Source organism: Nasonia vitripennis, chromosome 2 (assembly GCF_009193385.2).
Source record: "Nasonia vitripennis strain AsymCx chromosome 2, Nvit_psr_1.1, whole genome shotgun sequence".
Lineage (NCBI taxonomy): Eukaryota > Metazoa > Arthropoda > Insecta > Hymenoptera > Pteromalidae > Nasonia > Nasonia vitripennis.
In genome coordinates, this window is record NC_045758.1 from 28,982,749 (window position 1) to 29,001,760 (window position 19,012).

The 19,012-nt window shown below is 46.8% G+C and overlaps 1 protein-coding gene across 3 annotated transcripts in view; it reads left to right on the forward strand.

Annotated features, from left to right (window-relative positions):
- Positions 1-19,012, forward strand: part of LOC100119978 (hormone receptor 4) — a 110,892-nt gene that overhangs the window by 66,667 nt on the left and 25,213 nt on the right. The gene's annotated exons all lie outside the window — the stretch shown is intronic.

The following is a 19,012-nucleotide window of genomic DNA, read 5'->3' on the forward strand; positions in this document are numbered from 1 at the left end:
TACCCTTGTAGATTGCTTCCAAGGAGGGTTGAGCTCGCTGCCGGCTTCTCAGCTCTCCAGCAATACACACACGCACACATGCTCGCACACATCTCAACGCATACAGACAGTGTATAAAGCGAGCGAGTGAGCGGCGGCACGATTGCACACCCCTGACTCGCTGGCTCGCGAGTCTAGGTCGGTCGTTCACCTCGTGTGGGCTGCGCGCTCACGATATACCCGCACAGCGACTCCTCGTCACCCCCTCCACGCACTGCTCGTTCTTTGTATGGGTAACGGAGGGTTGGGAAGAGCTGCGCATGCGCGAGTTCATCTCTCCCCACTCAAGGGATGACGTCACTAGAGGCTGTACGCTACCCCTTGAGTTGGAGTGGAGGGGTGGAGATGTTGCCCCGTTCGCGGATGTGCTGTTCCCCTGCGCTCTTTCTGATGGACAGGAAAGTATGCAGTTTTAGGTGGTTTCAACCGGTCTGCGATCGGGAATGTACGGAGAGATTAGGGTTTATAGTTAGTTCAAGTTGATCGAACGACTGGTTTGAATGATATAGAAATCGTGGTTATTACCCGTGTATTAATAACAACGATTATCTTCGCGGCGAGTGTCAACTCGAAAATGCTTTCTAGAAATACATATGAATTATAAAATTACGTGCGAACGTACACACCGTCGATCAAAACAGGAACCACATACAAACATAAATATATCCCCGTGAAATGCAGCAACCGCGAAAAATGCAACGAGTAACTGGATTAGAGCTAGCGTCGATCAATAACCATTTCCCCGTCACAGAGAGCTCGTTTACAAGGAAGAGAAAACACAACGGGGGTATACACACACATACACACAAAATCGGTTCACCGGCCGATCGAGTTACGATGATTACCGGTTATATGCGCACAATGTGTGTAGCTACACGTATACACGCGCTGTCTTGCCGATAATCAGCCGCAGACAGTTTCCGGCCGATCGCGCTCGGCATTATATACCTACCCCAGCTATAACCGCCTAACGATCGTTAATAATCGGCTACTGCTTTTTACCTTCTCGCGGTCAACTTTTCTCTCCGCTGCGGCGGCGATGCGGAAAGTGAAATGTCCCCCGGAAATGCGCGCGAGCGCGGCGAGTTACGCGCTCATTATGTGCGCAGTCGCGCTCGATTAACGCGATTTTAAATTGATTTATCGAGTGCGACTATTAACCCGATTTTATATGACGGTAATGACAGTAAAAGTAAATAAGCGAGTGTGGGTGGGTGGGGAGGGAAAAAATTTAATTTCGAAAGCCACGATCGGCGAGAGAGTAAATTTTCCGAAGTACGTTATATCGCCGGACGTAAAAGCCGATATAGTGTGTAACAGTAAAGCTAGACGGATGGATGGAGTTCGCAAGTGTGTAAAGTGTCCGCTTAATCTTGCATCGATCGTGAACGTTGAGGAGATAAGAAAAGTGCGAAGTTTACGCTTTTTTTCGATTCGAGTATCGTAGTTATCGCCTACATCCACAGGAGGATCTTTAAGGAAATGTTGCAAGGCTCGACTGCACAGGTGACAGAAATTACGATTTTACCGAACATAAACCAACCCCAACCCACACACCGCGAGAGATATCCAGTGTATATAGACACCACACACATTGTCAATATCGCGACACTGCATTGGCAAGGCTTGACTCACGATTGCGCGACGCCGGTGTATTATTCATGCTTGACCCGCGCCGGCTGCACTCGCGAGAGAGAAGACGCCGATGCGGAGAGAAGAGAAAGCTACCGACCTCGCGAGTTCCCAACTTGATTTACGCGCTACATTAAATCACATCTGTCGTCCGCTCGCGCATAGCTACCGCGGCGCAGTGTAGCTTGCGCGAGATCGGTAAGGGATTTTGAGAATCGACGCGTGGGCCGGCATTTCTCTTAGCGTAGATTTTACGAGAGTAGTTGGCCTTAATCGTACGAACGATCTAGTTACATTGTTCTCGGTAATCGGTATGGATAGATCGGTAGTTTTCGATTCGGGATCGTTTCGAGGACGAGGCGAATTGGATCTCTATAATTTATGTTTGAGGGAGTGCTGGGCGGATCGATCTCTGCATCTTCCATTTGCGTAACGTTTAGACGAGGATTAAGCTCCTACAGGAGTGACTCGTAGTTTCAGCATCGATCGAGATCGAAAAATCCAAGCTTACACGCTACTTACAAGCAGCGTAAAATCAAGTCAGACTCGCGAGTCGAGAACCACTGAGGCGGCAAGGTTGCACAAAAGGTGAATGCATCGACGCTTCCTACATTTACGCAATTGATCTCCGACTGCGTGCACGTATAACTAATGCTCTCGAACACACGTATTATCCACGTGCGCGAATGACCGGCTTCTAATTGTGCGTGTGCGAATATTCCCTCTTACGTGCACTCGCTTATGTATACTCGCGTGTGTGATTGCTTCTCATGGATTCGCGGATGGTTGTTCTTGTGAATGAACTGCGCTGCTGGAATGTGAGGATTATCGTATGCTGAGGTTCTCATAGGACGTGTGTTTTAGTTGCACGGATGAGTAAGCAGACACTACCTTGGAGAGCTGCTACTTATATGTGGTGAATTAGTGAAATCCAATAATTCACGGATAAGAATCTGCGAATTTGCGTATGCGTGAGAGAGTAGCTGCGAGAAAATTAAGGGACTGCGCTAAGTCGAGTGACATAACTATATGGCTTACGTAAAGCGAGGTTTCGCTGATAAGTAAACAAGTGAAGGATCAAGCTCGGGTATATCTCATGTATTTAGACGTAATTAAAGGATACGCTCAACATTCATTACCGTTTATTAGCGACTTTTAGACGCGAGATTAGCTCTCGACTTTTATGCCGCTTGCGTTTCGTTATATAACACGCACATACGCGTACACACACTGCTTCTTAGAAAGTTACACGCACGCTGCAGCGGGCTTGTGAAATTAGCCGCGAGAGATCGATCAATTTGTGCATATAATGTGTAATACATTATACCCTATTATAAACGAATACACTCGAGAAAAAAAAACAGCGAGTCTCGTAAACGAACCATCCCACGACTTTCTGTACACATACGAAAACACGCCTAGAAGAAAGTGAAGTCGTTCGTTTGCAAATGAACTCGGCAAACGCACACTCGTCTAAAATCATCAAGAAGACAGCGTCCGCTGCGCGCGACCAGAATATCAATTCAGAAAACGAAATTCATCATCGCCTAATCAAAAAAAACACGAACGAGTGAAAGCTCGCTCATATAACCAGCACGACTACACACATCTCGAAGCCCTTGACCTTTCGCTTCTACTTACGGCCGAATTCCACTTCAGCTCTCTTTCGCAAGTATCTCTCTCTGTCGACCAATTAAGTCCCGAGAGATCCTCCACGCGCAAAGTGGGGGTCAGAGAGCTGCTGCAGCAGCAGCGGTGAAAGGCTTCAGCGATTCCCTTTTCCTTTTTGTATGTAAATGCGCATATACTATATAGGAGAGAGAGAGAGAGATAGAGTAGGCCCTCCTCTCTCGCGCGGAGCGTGCGAAACGGATTAGCTTCTTCCGCGAAACTTTCCCCATTGTTTTGGAAAAATGAGAAGGAACGAGAGAGAGGTCGACAAACCCGAAGGAGGAGCTCGTTTGTCGCGCGCGGAAGGACGTCGCGCGCGCTTTTGTTTGTCCATGGATTGTTGGTACTTACAGCGAGAGAGAGAGAGAGAGAGAGAGAACGAGTTGACTATATATACATGCGGCTTTGTGCTGAACTGCTGCGCCTTTTTTTAGTGACGATTTGGTTTCGGGTTGAGCGTGTGGAAACTTGGGAAAACTTTTGGATGGAATAATAAGGCATGTGTTAAAAGGAGACATTCCATCTTTCTAATTTAATCCAGGCCTTCATTAAAATCATACATCTCCGCCATGAGAGCCTCTTTGAAATATGATCTCTAGTTCTGACGTTACGTAAAATCTCGCGGAAATCTTAAATCGTCATCTGGCTGGGAGGCACACACCCCCGCGTCGAAAAATGCCTGTAGCGAGAGTGGAAACAAAGCCAAGAGCCTGCGAGCTCGAAAGTGAATCGCCGGCTCTCTACACGTTCTGGGTCGGCCGCGCGGGTATGAGAGAGAGAGAGAGAGAGAGAGAGAGAGAGAGAGAGAGAGAGAGAGAGAAAGGTCATGCACCGATAAGGAAGTGCTGCTTCTCTGACTCTTGGACAATAATAAGCCACTGTGACTTTCTAGACGAGCGTCACTATATTAGCTGCTTCTGCTGAGTGAGATGTACGTGGATATTGACTGGCCTGTGTCCCAGTGCTTTAGCTTCGCAGAATATTAAAATAGAGCGGCGATAGATGTCGTATAGGCATATTTCACGTTTCCTTTAATGAACGCGCTGAGTATACATATATAGCGGTATGCCAAAACTGCCTTATCGGACCTTCTGCTTCAGCCGCTCATGCTACTTTCACACTGCGATTTGGATATTATCTTTGCTTATTCGGAAAGCCCTATGAAACATTAAAATCCCTCAACCACACGACTCGTCAACCCGTCCAAAAAAAAAAAAAAAAAAACACGATCTCTCGCTCTCTCGTCAATGACCGCCGAACTTTTCAGAGCATTACGCGCGCCTCGAAATTTCCCGCACCCGTTCCGGGAAAGCGTGTCGAAACACAGTAGCAGCAGCAGCAGCAGCTCTTCGTCACCGCTGCAGAGCACAAAGAGAGTCTTCCCATTCGCCTCGTAACATCCTGCCGGAAGCAGCGCATAGTCCTAATGCTTTAAACTAGCTCTATGTACTGTGTGTGTGTCTGTGTTTTGTTAGCTCCGTTATCGCGGAAAAAGCATCGGGTATTTTCCTCTCTCTCTCTCTCTCTCTCTCTCTCTCTCTCTCTCTCTCTCTCTCTCTCTCTCTCTCATTGTGTACGTCAGCTGCGCAGGAAGGTTTCTGCGCTTTTGCTTTCGCCTCGAGTGGATCTTACATATCCCCGACGAGAGGTTAATTGGAAGTGAGTGCGGGCTCGTGTTGACAATGCTGGATTTACATTCTAGAACTTTTTTCGCAGCTTCCGTGCAGAGGATCATCTCGCATCATCTTATTGAGAAATCCTCTTCGTAAAAGCATCGGGTATAGGTATACCTTCTTCGATTTCGGATAGGGTAACCCAGATCCGTTAATTAAAAGAGCCAAATATATCTATAAGAAAAAAGCTCGGGCGAAAATTCCCTTCACGAATACTTGCTGACGATCTCGAAACTGGGTCTCTCTCTCTCTCTCTCTCTCTCTCTCTCTCTCTCTCTCTCTCTCTCTCTCTCGCTCGTACAGCGCAGAGCTTTTCTCGTCCCGGGCATTCCTCTCTCTCTCTCTCTCTCTCTCTCTCTCTCTCTCTCTCTCTCTCTCTCTCTCTCTCTCGCTTGCGTGCTCGCGACATCGGCCTCGTATAGAGCGAAGACGAGACTAGGAGGAGCAGTGTCGCCGGCCTACGATGCGTTTATAGGCGAGGGCTATGTTTTCCGCTCGAGTCGTAGGTGCGTGGAGAGGAATTTTCAAATGGGTCGAGAGTATTATGAGCTTGCGCTTTAATTGAGATTATTTTATATCGCATAAAATTAATTTTTTTGTAACATTTAATTTTAATTTGTGAAAATAAATTGATTTATTTAACGATCTATGCATTCCTCTGATTAGTGCAGACGTCGTTAGAAATTCCACGACAGTTATAAGCTCTGATGCAATGTTACTCTTTATTACTCCGACTCCTACACTCCTCATTACGCTCGCTGTCTTTGTAAATTCGTTTTTAATTTACTACGTTATTTACTACTTTATAAAATTTTTATTTATGATCACTAAAATAAAACCCACGATGAAAATTACAGACAAATGCTTTACACGTTGATTAATCTAAAAGTTCGGCTTTAGAGGCTCCTATTACTTCTCGTAAAACCGCAATACCCATAAGACAGAATATATGTATATAGTCATCGCGGTCTGACTTTGAAGTCGACATATATGCGCTCGCGGCTGATTTCACCGCGTATGCGCGTTATTACAAAGGCACAATGGCACATCGCGTTTTGTCCCGGTGAAAACGCGTTTATAAGCGTAGACGAGTGTTTTTCCGTTATTCAGCTGCAGACACTCTGATTACGCTATGATCAGTCTATGGTGTATGTACCGACACGCTATGCAACTTTGCAGAGTAATTTTAAAATCCTCATTACTCACTCAATCACGACTCATTTCCGAACCCATAAATCACTCTCGAATTAAGTCAGGCTCTCGGTATCAACAAAAATGCACACGTATACCCGTTGATACACTTTCTATTTAAATACCTCGCGCGCGTCAAAGTTCCCCCAGAGAGAAAAAAAAAGCCGAGCGTCAATCTCTCGCATTTTCCTCTCGATGAAATCAGGTATACCTAAGGGCAGAGCCTTGTTTCGCTTTCTCCCGATACGTATACTCGTAATATATTTTAACGTACAGATATAGATGTTTTTAATTTATTCACTCGCCATAGTTTTGTCTCTCGATTGGAGTGAGAAACACGAGGGAATCTTCCCACGAGATCGATCGATCGAGATCGATTCGGATGTGTACCGCATGGGTTGCCTCTTAGTAAAATTTGCATCAGAGATGCATCGCGGTTCCCGCGCTTTTCGCGGGGTGATTCAGATGTGGCGCAATTTTCAAATGAGCACTAGATGTTCTCTGCGCTGCGTTTTTTTTCTCGTTGCGTCACGTGAACAAAACCGCAGTGACGTCAGATGTATGGAGATACGTTGCGTTACGTCGAATTTCTCCGATTTCCATACGTCACGTTCAATTTCCTATAATGTAAGCGTTAATATAAGGCATGATTCGCGTATGTGTATATAAAATTATAACGTTATCACGTACGCAGAAAAAATATTCTTGACATAGAAAATTTCGGCCTTTCCGTTATAATCAGCCGATATTATGTCTTACACGCGTAAACATGTTCTCAAGTTTTCGAACACCGCGCAGGATACGGTTTTATCAGTCGACGCGATAAATTCTCAAAATCTTAATTACGAGCAGACTTTCACTTCCTTCTAAAATTTTAACGCTGTACACACTACTGCACCGCATCGAGATTCAGTTCCGCGTAGCGATAACAGCTGTTGCATTCTATACGTGTATGAGTTTTATGTACTGTATATAATAAAATAAAAAGTTATGCGTATAAAAATAAAATACACAAGCGGGAGTTTGCATAACGTCCCGGATTCGATTGAGCCATCGGGGGAATAGACTTTCCAAGTCGTCGGCGCCAAGAGGTCGACATCGATCACGAAAGGGTCAAAGATTCGTCTTCGTCGCGGTGAGCTTTCACCCCTGTACACAAACCGGCGCGAATCGATCGGTTCCAACGAGTTGTACGTTATTTTTGAGATTACAATAGGTCTTGAACTCTGGGATGTTTTGTGGAGTATCGAGCATTTCACGCTTGAAGCTCCATTTGAATGCTATCGAGGCGGAATGATTCACGAGTTATAGTCTTATCGTTTATAGTTAGATAGTATCTATCTATACTCGATGTGTTGCAAGTTTCCTGCCGCTTCAATGTTGTTATTCCTTATCGGCTCTCGTGAAAAGATTAGATTCCTATACAGCTTCTAATAAACAAACAGACACTGTGCACTCGATAGTCATCGTGATTTTATAATTCTACGACTGACGACACTCAAACCGAAACTCGTCACGAAAAAAATCTAGGTCTTCCTATAATAATCTGCTCGAATTTCCCGCCCTCGCGCGGATATATATAATTCGTGAACGCAGAAGGGGTCCGATACGCGCGCTCTACCAAAGAACTTGAATCTTGACCCAGAAAAAGAGAGCCGTGTGCCGGCCAATTGAGGGCCACTTTTTATTTCGCGGTCATGTTCAACGACCGCCGCGATTAAAACGCGCTCCGATCATGTATACCTATATGTGTGTATTCGTAGATATAATATAATTCTTCGGGGTTACGGATATTCCGAACGAAAGTTTCGGCGAGTCTCGGTCTGTTTGTAGTGTATGATAATAGGGGAATCTCGAATGAGGATGAATGTGAGCGTAATATTTGGTTACGCGAATTAGCACCGGATAACGTCCATCAAATAGATGGCGTCTAGGCGTGCTCGGACAGACGTGCGTCTACGGCAATGTTGGCTGTTGATGTGGATAAAAGTGAAAGGACTATACTAGAGGCGCAGGCCTTGGGTGCGGGAAAAAACATGTAAAGCATCTTTCGATTGATAAGGAGATTCGAAGTGTAATTACTTATGCTCGATTGGTCGGTGACATTTAGAGCGTTTCGCGCTGATTGGTATGTGGAGAATATTGTACGGATTGTTATCGATCGTTATTCTCGATTCTAATCTTAGTTCAAACATTGTTTAGAACCTCCAGTCAACAATTGTAGTGCATACACACCAGTGCGGCATAAATAATCCATTTTTACCCCGATACAGACACAAGCGCCCAAGTACGATAAGACATTTTTCAATCAAACATAAATCGCAAAACTAGATTCCCAGCACACTTCGCAAGTCTCTCCCAGCAAAGATTCACAGTTATCCCACACAACTGCTCCGCTCTATACCTGTTCCCAATATCACTCCGCACGAATCTCTCGCATATCCAACGCGAAAAGCCCGCGAGGCTTGCGTAAATCGAGAAAAACAGCGTATAATGCATCGCACCGAACGCCCGCCGCGAGATAAATCGGTTGCTCTACAACATTGTGTGTGTATATAAAACGCGCGACGCTCTTTTCAGTTCGTCGGCTGGAGCGGCCGGAATTAATCTCGCGCGCGCATCGATGGTATAAGTCTTCTCCCTCTGATTTACGGGGGAAAGTTGCCTGCTAGCTCGTCGATCGGTATACACGCTGAAAAGGGGCTGATTTTTTGCACCTGTCGATTTCTAAATTGCCCGGCTGTGTAGGTATGTGTGTGTCTCTCTCTGTCTCTCGCGCGCGCGCGATTTCAGATAAATTTGATTTTTGCTCGGAGCGTCTGGTGCGCCGCGATTATAATTGGAGCGAACGCGTTATTATTGATACGGGTGTGTGTGTGAGCAGTATAGAGATCGTGTATCGCAGTATGGGGAAAAGCTGAGTTGATTTATGGCGAATCGTTACGCGCGTTTTTAAAGCTCGACGCGATTGCGATGAATGTAGAGGCTCGTTGAGCGTTTAACAACGCCTACGCACTACAACACATCTAGATTCGCTTCTTTGCTACACCCGCGCAGCAATGAGGCCTGCCAGCTCGGAAACAAAAAGCCCAAGGAAGAAAGAAAGAAAGCGAAAAGGCCGCGGATTGTATAGCCGAGCGCATCTATCGGTCGCTGCTCCTTTTCTCTCTCTCTCTCTCTCTCTCTCTCTCTCTCTCTCTCTCTCTCGACGGGCCATCCGCGCGCGAGCCCCCCTTTGGTGAGTTTCACTCTCGGTTATAAGCGAGCGAGCGGCTAACCTCATGAATAACGGTGCGCGGCCCGTTAAGCGTCCGAGCGCGCGGGAGAGTCAGAGAGAGGAAGGGAAAGTAGTTCTGTGAGTCAGTGGGGCTTACGGTGTATTATACCAGACTCTTTTTCATTGTGTGCCGCAGCGTACTTTGCTTCTGGGCATACCTGCGCGTATGGGCCTATGGTAGTTCTGTATATTCTGCTTCGTCTTGGTTCGCGCTTCGATGAATTATGAGAGAGGACGATTATCGCGATTCTAGGAAAACCGCGATTATTATCCAATAGACGATGTAAATTAAAAATTAAAAAAGAACAAGGCGATGGCGTTCGACAACCGGCTGTTACATCGTGGTGGAGGATCCCGTGGGTAATCAGTGAAATCGTGCGACGACTATTACTTCTCATACACAGCTCGCGAAGAGGAGAGAAGACTAATGAGTAAGCGCTTTTTACGCGCGCGGCTTTTAAAAGTCTCTCGATTTAGCCGCTTTATTTGTGTCAGTGGGTTTGTCGAGGCCCATTGTGTCGCCGGCGACGATAGCGAATCAAATTTGAAGTTCGCTTTTGTTATTAATTGGACTGGTATACACAGACAACCATCGGCGAGCGGCAACGAAGTTTAATTAAATGTTGCGAACACTGCCCACTAGGTATACGAATATAGTACATACGAATACAGATATGCAAATCGCCTCGTTCCATACACTCGGGAAGCGGTGTAATAACGAGCGTTTTTTTTGCAACAGCTCGCACTCGGTGTATTATATTTTGCAAAATCAAGGCTGAACAATGTAGCAGCGACGAGACGATAAGACTGACGCAAGCGAATATCGATATTTCAGGCGATCCCCTTGAAAATCGGCTTGTTTTTCAATTTCCATAAGCTCGTTCGACAATTTCCTCGAAAAGTGCGACGCGCTCACCACATACCGATAGGCCGTCGCGTAAGAGTATTACACAAAGCAGCGAAAATAAATCGCAAAAATGCGAAGCGGCCGCAGTTTCCGCGTACAAGCAAAATAGCCGCACGAGAGCTTGAACGCACGAACGCATACAGTATAGAATCCAATTTCCGAGAAACGTTATTATTGTGTATACAACAGAGAGAGAGAGAGAGAGAGAGAGAGAGAGAGAGAGAGAGAGAGAGAGAGAGAGAGAGAGAGAGCGGAGAGAAGCTGACCTGAAAATGCGATCAGACATGGCTATACGTAGCGCAGCAGTTGGTCTATGTGTTATACACTGCGTGTGCGAGAAAGAGAGCGACACTTTCGCTAAATGGCTCCCGAAGGTTGTATCGACGACGCGTTTGAATAGGTGCGTTTGTTGATAGGAAAGTGCAAGGCTTCAAGGATGTGTTATATGCGGATGAACTAATCGAGTGATGAATCTACCGAAAACGAAGAATTATTTAATACGAATCGACGCATTATGCTAATCGTTACACGACGCTATCCCGAAATACTTCATCGTAAATCATTTTTTTTTTTTTTAAAGAAGTCGCATTACAATTCCACGCGCCAATCAAATTCACCCAAGAGTTCATCACTCTCTCCGCATCCGTCGAACAAAGAAGTCGTAAGCCCGCACAAGTCAACGAGACTTTTCCTCCTGTATAGCAAAACGATTTTCTTCTCTCTCAGAGCTAAGCAAACCAGCCTCTTTTGAGGTCAGGGCAAAACGACGAGATCCTTGTTGCGTCTCGACGTCGTCGTCGTTCGCGACCAAGGAGTCTCTCCTCTCTGAAGCCGTGTGCATATAGCTCTCGGCGACCTTCTCTCTCTCTCTCTCTCTCGCTTTTTTATATTTTTTTCTCTGGCGGAGAGGTATATTAGTTCCTTGTGTAATGCAGTTATACGCGCTGCATGTTAAAATGCAGATTATTCCGAAAGCGAAAGTCGATCTAAATAAAACGTAGAAGAAGAAAGCCGGCGCGCACGGATCTAGGTTTAGCGGAAAACCCACCGCGTGTCTCACCACGCCTGGCTAGTTCTACTGAAATTACGTGGTTTGGGTACAGGGAGAGAGAGATAGGTATTACGTAATTACGAGTGAGAGTGTAAAAGTATCGGGGCGGCAGGCGTTATTTAAAAAATTCATCGATATTTATGATACAACCGAGAGAGATGGTGGATTACATAAGTTTTCTCTCTTGAGGTCAAAATACCTATCCGCGGCGAGAGGTTATAGTAACACTTTTCTCTCTCCGCCAAAATTTCGTTTCTATTTTTTTCTTTTTTTTTCGTTTCGACATTTCGAGCGTGAAGTGCGAGGTGGAAAAATTGTACTCGATGCTGGATACGCAAGGGACTGGAAATTTGCTTTCGAGCAAAACAAAAAAACAACGGTAGTGCCATCAATTATGCAGCTCTTTTATTCACGAGTGAAATTATTTATCCTCTCTTCGAGTTTCTTAACGAAGAGGAAGAAGAGCTAGCCGAGCGTCGGAATTTTTTCCTCTCTTTACACATTCTCGATCATAATTACTTCTGCAATCGCACGAGCCGCATTCGAAACCGTCAACTCACCGCACTCTCTGTCTCTCTCTCTCTCTCTCTCTCTCTCTCTCTCTCTCTCTCTCTCTCTCTCTCTCTCTCTCTCCGAAATCCATCCCGTGCCCGTGACCGTGCGCTCTTACGCTATATCGCGTATACCTGCGCGTCGCGCATCGTCGAAAAAAGGAGAGCCTATAAAAAAAGTGAATGTCAACGCCCGCTGACCGTGGACCTTTCTCGTGCACGCATACAGACACACGCGCGCGTAATACAAATACACACGCACCAAAGCTCATCGGCGTGTACAGCGGAAGGTGAAAGTTTTTCGGTTATCGAACGCGAGCGTGGCCTAGACCGTGTGCTCCTGCAGTTCGTCGGACCCAAGCTTGTTGGCTGCCGCCGGGCTCATCCTACCGCGAGAGAGAGAGAGAGAGAGAGAGAGAGAGAGAGAGAGAGAGAGGAGTGGTTGTAGCGTCACTTTCTCTTTTGCGCGAGTGTGTACTGCACGTGCGAGTCCGGAAAAAAGCGATAGTTATGCGTAGGAGGAGAAGGAGTTGGTGGCCTTTGTGCGGTTCCGAGCAGATGGGCCTTCCGAAATCTGCGCAAGGGAGAGCTTGCAAGCTCGACGAAAATATACGAAAACTCTCTCCCAACCCCTCGTGCACCGAGTAGTCGAGTGCATCGCTCTGACGAACTCACACACACATATACGAGGAGCGACTAAGAGAGAAGCATTCCCCACCGCTGCCACCCTGCGCTCGTCCGACCCTGGAGAACGCGAGCGTGCGCTGTGTTCCCCTCCCCAGCCGCGCGCGCGGATAGCACACCCGGGCGCGCTGCTGCAGCGGTGCTCCGCCGTCGTCGGCACCGGCGCAACAGCCCAGCAGTCGTCGCCCTACTTTGGCGAGCAACGCTCGGCGCCTCTCTCTCTCTCTAAGCTCCCGCGGATGCTGCCGCCGATGCCGCGCTGATCACGTGGCATCGATACCTTCTGTGTACCATGAATGGGACGCTCTCGTGTTACACCCCAAGCTCCGAATCTCGATGCGAAGTGTATATACCCAGATACACACACTCTCTCTCACTGCCATCGCACACACACACACACACACTCTGACGACTGATTAGTAGCGGCGACCTCGTGTCGATGAACTCGGTTAGTTACGTATACCCACTGCCGCTCGCTTAGAGCCGAGTGAAAGTTCGCCACTCCGCTGTCATCTCTGCCGTAAACGCTCTACGACTGCCAAAGCAAGAGAGAGAGAGAGAGAGGGATAAACCCTTAAATTCGACTTCTTGTTCTTCATCTTCTTCCGAGCGCATCGTCGAGTGCATCGATCTATGCGAGTATAGTGCATCTGCGTGTGTCCGTACAGCCCAAGGCGGAAGCGGAGCTTCGCGCAAGCACGCGAGAAGAGGTGGGGGAGCTTAAAGTGCGTACAGCCGTGTGCAGAGTTAGCGAACGGGAGAAAGAGAGAGGGAGAAAGCAAGAGAGAGAGAGAGAGAGAGAGAGAGCGGGTCGCTCGATAGAGCGACAAGGTGCATCGCACTCTCGGCCTGTACGCTCGCGCGCTACCCGCGCGGCGGTGTGCTCGCCAATTGAAAATCCCGCGCTTGTGCGAATTTTTCTGTTTGTCAATTTTTGTTCTTGTGTTAAGGAGGAAGTGAACTAGTGCCAGGAGTATAATACTTGTGCGAAATGGAAAGTGCTGCGCAGCTATAACTGTAATGCAAATTGAAGAAGAGACTGAATCGTTGTGTTAGTTCGATAAGTGTGCAGTTGAAAAAGAAAAAAAGTTCCAAAAGTGTGGAAGACGATCGCGCCGCATTTAATCAAACCGTATAGGACGCGCATGCGAAGCTGCGCCTCCGCGAATTCCCACGTCACGCATTTATACCATTCAAAGCCAGCGAGAAAGCGCAACTGGCCGAAAATAAAAAGAAAAGAAAAATATATCCTCTGTTAGAGGACTACTCGATGCCACCGTTATCTTCACTGCCGCCGACGAGACTGTGCCGGCGCTGTTAACCCAGTTACACACTCCCGCGGCCGCAGAGTCGTCGCAACAGAAGCAGCAGCAACCCTTTCCTTCCGGTAATGGCAATATGGACGGAACAACAACAAGAACTGACAGGAAGCAGCATCGCCTTGAGAGAAAGTGATTCTCCGTGGAGAGAACCTCTTTTTGGATTCCACACTTCGCAGCAGCTGCCGGCTGACGTTTTCGTGCTTTGGATGTTTTAGGCAGAAAAAGATGTGAGTTTTTATGAAACTTCTTTAGACACGCCTCGTGAGAAAAAACAGGATTAACCGCAGGCGCAAATATATCTCCGGACTGGATCTCGTCGGGGCCGAGAGAGAGAGAGAGAGAGAGAGAGAGAGAGAGAGAGAGAGAGAGAGAGAGAGAGCGGCAGCAGGAAGGTCTAGGTCGCGCGCGTGCGCCGAAAATCGCGCGAAATTTGCTTAACGAATTCGCTCGCGCAAGGACGCGCCGTCGTCTCGCTGCTGCGCGGCCAGCGAGAGAGAGAGAGAGAGAGAGAGAGAGAGAGAGAGAGGAAGAAACTTTAACGCAAGGACAGGCAATGATGCGCGCGCGAAAGAGACGAGCGCGTCTTCTTTTTCGTTTCTTCCGTATCGATGCGCGGTCTGCTTTGTTCCGATGTGTGCGAGCGAGTGAAATTTTATTTAGACCGAGAACGACGCCACATTTCTGCCATCGACAGTAGCGTCTGACGCACTCGGGAACCTTCTCTCTCTAACGATTTATTTCACGTTGCAAATTCTTCGAATCGCAAATCATACAACACTGAATATCCCGTAAGTCCGAAAGCTATTTCCGAACTGTTGCTCTCGATTTTATTATGCTAATACATAACGAAAACGTCCAGTCCAATGCTAAGCCGAACAACAAGGCAGTAAACCTTGTTTCCCAAACTTCGCGCGAGCAGAAGTGAAATATATACACCGTGTGCAGTCACGCACATCCCTTCGGAGGCTAAGCCAGTCCGGGTCGAAGCGTGGCAATAAAATTTTCGCTTAAATAGACCGTCGATTATCGCGCAAATGTGTCGTTGGGTTATATAGCTTCTTTTTTAATCACGTGCTACTCTATGGTGTTATGTAAACGTGTAGAGGATCGACGCTTCCGAAGGATCTTAACATTTACGTTCTTAAATTTTACACATGAAACCAAGCTTTTTGCGGATTCGTTGGTGTATTTCACTCGAATACAGGGTCGACCGTATACACAGAGAGACTGCGCAGGGTCAACACGGCCGCAAAACGAAATGAATGTAATTATTATTGCTTTTTTTTATCGCTTCTCGGGCAGCTCTTGGCAGTACTAACGTCTGAATTCGACCAGTTTGATTGACGTATGAGGAACAGAGGACAAAACCGGAAGAGTTTTTTTTACTGCCCCGTACTCTCCGTCTTTCGGAAAAATACCTAATACAGTCGATAAACTGTGCAACGACACGAAGACGAAAAAAAGCTTCACCTCGCTCCTGTACACATACGCGTATAAAGCTCGATCGACAGAGGAGAGAAAAAGGAAGATTCGCCCCAATTCGGTCGAAAATAATATTTTCGTTGACGTCATCGGGAAGCATCAGCGCGTATATGTAGAAAAGCGCGCAACGACCTCTGCAGCTCTCTCTCTCTCTCTCTCTCTCTCTCTCTCTCTCTCTCTCTCGAGTATAATATAGCTGCAGCGAGAAGCTGTGTGTGTCTGCCGCATAGACCAGAGTAGAGAGAGAAGCTATTCTGGCGGATGAGCGCAGTCGTCGGCCTGACGTTCCAATCTAGCGTGATGCCGAATGCTTCAGTCTAGCCGCGAGTCTTTGTTCACAATCGTTGCGCGTTATTCTTTTGTTGTATACTTAAAACTTGTGCACATCCTCTGTGTGTTTGTCCGAAACAAAAATGAAGCTATATATACGCGTAATCAACAAGTTATACTCGCAAGCGCTATTATTTTCGCGCAGCTCGTCGCGCTCAGACTCGACGCGTATATATATAGGTATATGGAAGCGAGGTTGGGATAGGTCCGGGTTCGCGACGTCACACCGGCTGCACACAATGCGCTTAGCAGCTGCTAGCGCAGCTACGCCCGAAACGACGCGTATCGCGTCGTCGATTAAAAGTGTATATATCGTTTGTTCGACTTTAAAGTGTAGTCGAAACATTCACAGCGTTAACCGACGCGCTTATAATTCCGCTGAAACTATACTGAAAAAAGCCGACACTGCATAGAGAAAATAGGCGAAATTACGCAACCGCGTTACATAAACCTCGGAAAAACGTGCGTATATAGCTATACATAATATACGCAATTGCGCAACATATGTTCCAATCGCGCTATTATTTTCGCGTTAAATTTAGAGAAACGATCGATCGAAATTCCTCCTGATAGTAACAAGCCGAAAAGCTCAGCATCTACTATAACCGGCTAGATCAGCCGGCTGATGCTGGCTTGTATGCTACTTTAATACTGTATACATATAGAGGCCGCGTATGCGCAGAAGCGAGATAACGACGCTGCGCGCACTCTCTCGCGACCTATGCCAATCTCCCACTATAAATATATCCGCCGACGTCGTTGCTCCGTTCTCGACGTGCTGTTGTATGCTTGTACGCAGGTTCGCCGATGCCAAAATCTGGAGCTATGTACGTTATCACTTGTTGGGTCTCGAATCGATTTTATTGAAAATTGCACACCGTTTTTCCGAGCGTTCAAGGCGCGAACTCGACATTTCGCATGCGTATACACTTTGCAAATCGAGCACAACGCTGCCGGAGGCGACAAGAGTCGAGCCGGATCGTTCGTACGGCGCCGATTGAGATTAACATCGCTAGAATGTTTTACCGTATAATGATCTTATCCTGATACGCACACGAGGAGAAAAAAAATATCGCAAAAAAATCCTGCAAGGCCTTCGCTGTCAAAACTCTCTTTTTTCTCCCAAACGCACCGAAAGCTTACACAGGAGCCTCTCGCAGAGAGACCTTCGTCGAGGTGAACGAGCCAGGGTCTTCCTTGACCTTAACTCTCGCGAAATCGTTCGAGAATTTTTTCTCTTTTCACGAAACGCGCGATAAAGCCTTAATTATATGCGCTCGTAAAAGTATATGCATTTTTTTCTCACTCCAACTCGACTCCTATATAAACGCACTGTTATCGTATAGGAATCTCTAGATACTTATGTAAAACCGCCGGTATAATTCCACGAGGCGACCTATGGGGCCGATCGAGAATATAAAGAAAGATCCATCGGTCACATAAATTATCGTCTCTCTCTTGCACTTCCTCAATGATCTTTCTCTCTCACGGTCGTGCGTAACCTTGACACGCGCCGGTGTACTGCTGTAGATTCGGGTGAAACAAAATAAAAAAATAAACGCCGATCGAATATTTAACCAGCAGCTACGTGTAACGTATGAGCATTCGACGCTGACCGTGAAACTCACCTGCGTCTCCTTTTTTTTCTCAAGAATTTTGCAAGAATTTCCGACAATGCAGATTCAATTGTGCGTCTTGTGTGCGTGTGTATCTAAAAGTTTCTCTCGGCATCGAAGAGATTCGTCTATTTTAGGAACGGCATTGGAGGCTAGTGCTCGTCGTTGTATACAAAAGTCATTTTTACGCGAAACTATATTTCACTGCAGCTGCGAAGGATTTTGTATATAAACGTATTATCTTTTCATTACGCGAAGCGTTAGCGCGAGTCAAGTTCACTGAAAATATCAGGTGACATCATTATACTGTACCTGCGCGATTTTTCATTTCCCTCGAGGGCATTAGCATTTTCTCAAGGCGCATTATCCGGAGATGAATGAATCTCTCTGGAAATAAAAATAAACCGCGCGGAACTTTCGAAAGCTCTGACTTTCAATTTTTTACTCCACACAGAAAGAGAGAGCGGCATTTTTTCCTCTTCCGCTCGACTCGAACTCTACGAAAAAAAAAATACGATTCATCAACCAAAACAAAACTTTCTCGCTCTCGTCGATCCACCCACGTGTTCGCCCGTCACAAGAATATAAAGTTACGCGCGGAGCCCAAGTGCATAGCGCAAATCCTTAGAGTCTAGCTATATACACTATAGAACCGCAGTCGTCTCGTGACGGCGAGGTGTCGACACTCTCCTCTCTCGCGGAGGTCGATCGCTCAGCTCTCACGGACGCTCGCGACCTCGGCGGTTCAGCGCAGCTAGCGCTTAGAGCTCTCAAGTTTATATATGCCTACACACACAGGCGGCGATGATGAATTTCTAGAAAATGCATAGACACAGTCCCGATATTGTTGCTCACCGCGGGTTTTTCGTCGGTTATCGTCATATCCATGCGAGTTTTTTTCATTCTGTCGTTTTTATCGCAGTCATCGGTAGTTTAGAACACAATCGTGTGCAATCTCCGTTTTGTAAACAGACTTCGAAATCGCGACCTCGCGCGAGCGAAGTAGACGCGTCAAAACAAAGCGACTATATGTATAGATACCTAGTCGATCGAGCGAAAATCCAGATTTTCCGTCGGTTTTTACGCCAACAGCTGCATCAGGCGTATTATAGCGTCGGTCAATGTATGACTTATTAGAGCTGCGGCGCTTATTTTCCCGCGGGGGCGCGATCGGTAAAGCAGAAGCGGAGACGCTTATTTGTCAACGATATTTATTGCGGTTTTTTTCGTTAAGCTTCCAATAGGGGTCAATGATGGACTGCTGCAATCGCAGTAACGCCGGGGCGATAGCGTTGTCTAAGTAGAACAAGTCGGGTACTTCGAGACGCTTACGTAAGGATTAAACAAAAAAAAGAGAATCTCTCGCATAAACGAAGAGATAAAAACTCGCAGAGGGTTAAGGGCGATCGTTTTTCCGAAAGCGGAAGGTTCAGGGCCGGCGACATTCAGACGCTGGATATCGGCTCGCGATTTTCATCGTCGTCGTCATCATACCATGAACAGAGAGATAAGTGCAGCCGCAAGAGCCGAGCGCAGTGACATTCAGAGCTAGACGTAGAGTGTATCACGCGGACGCTTACCAACAC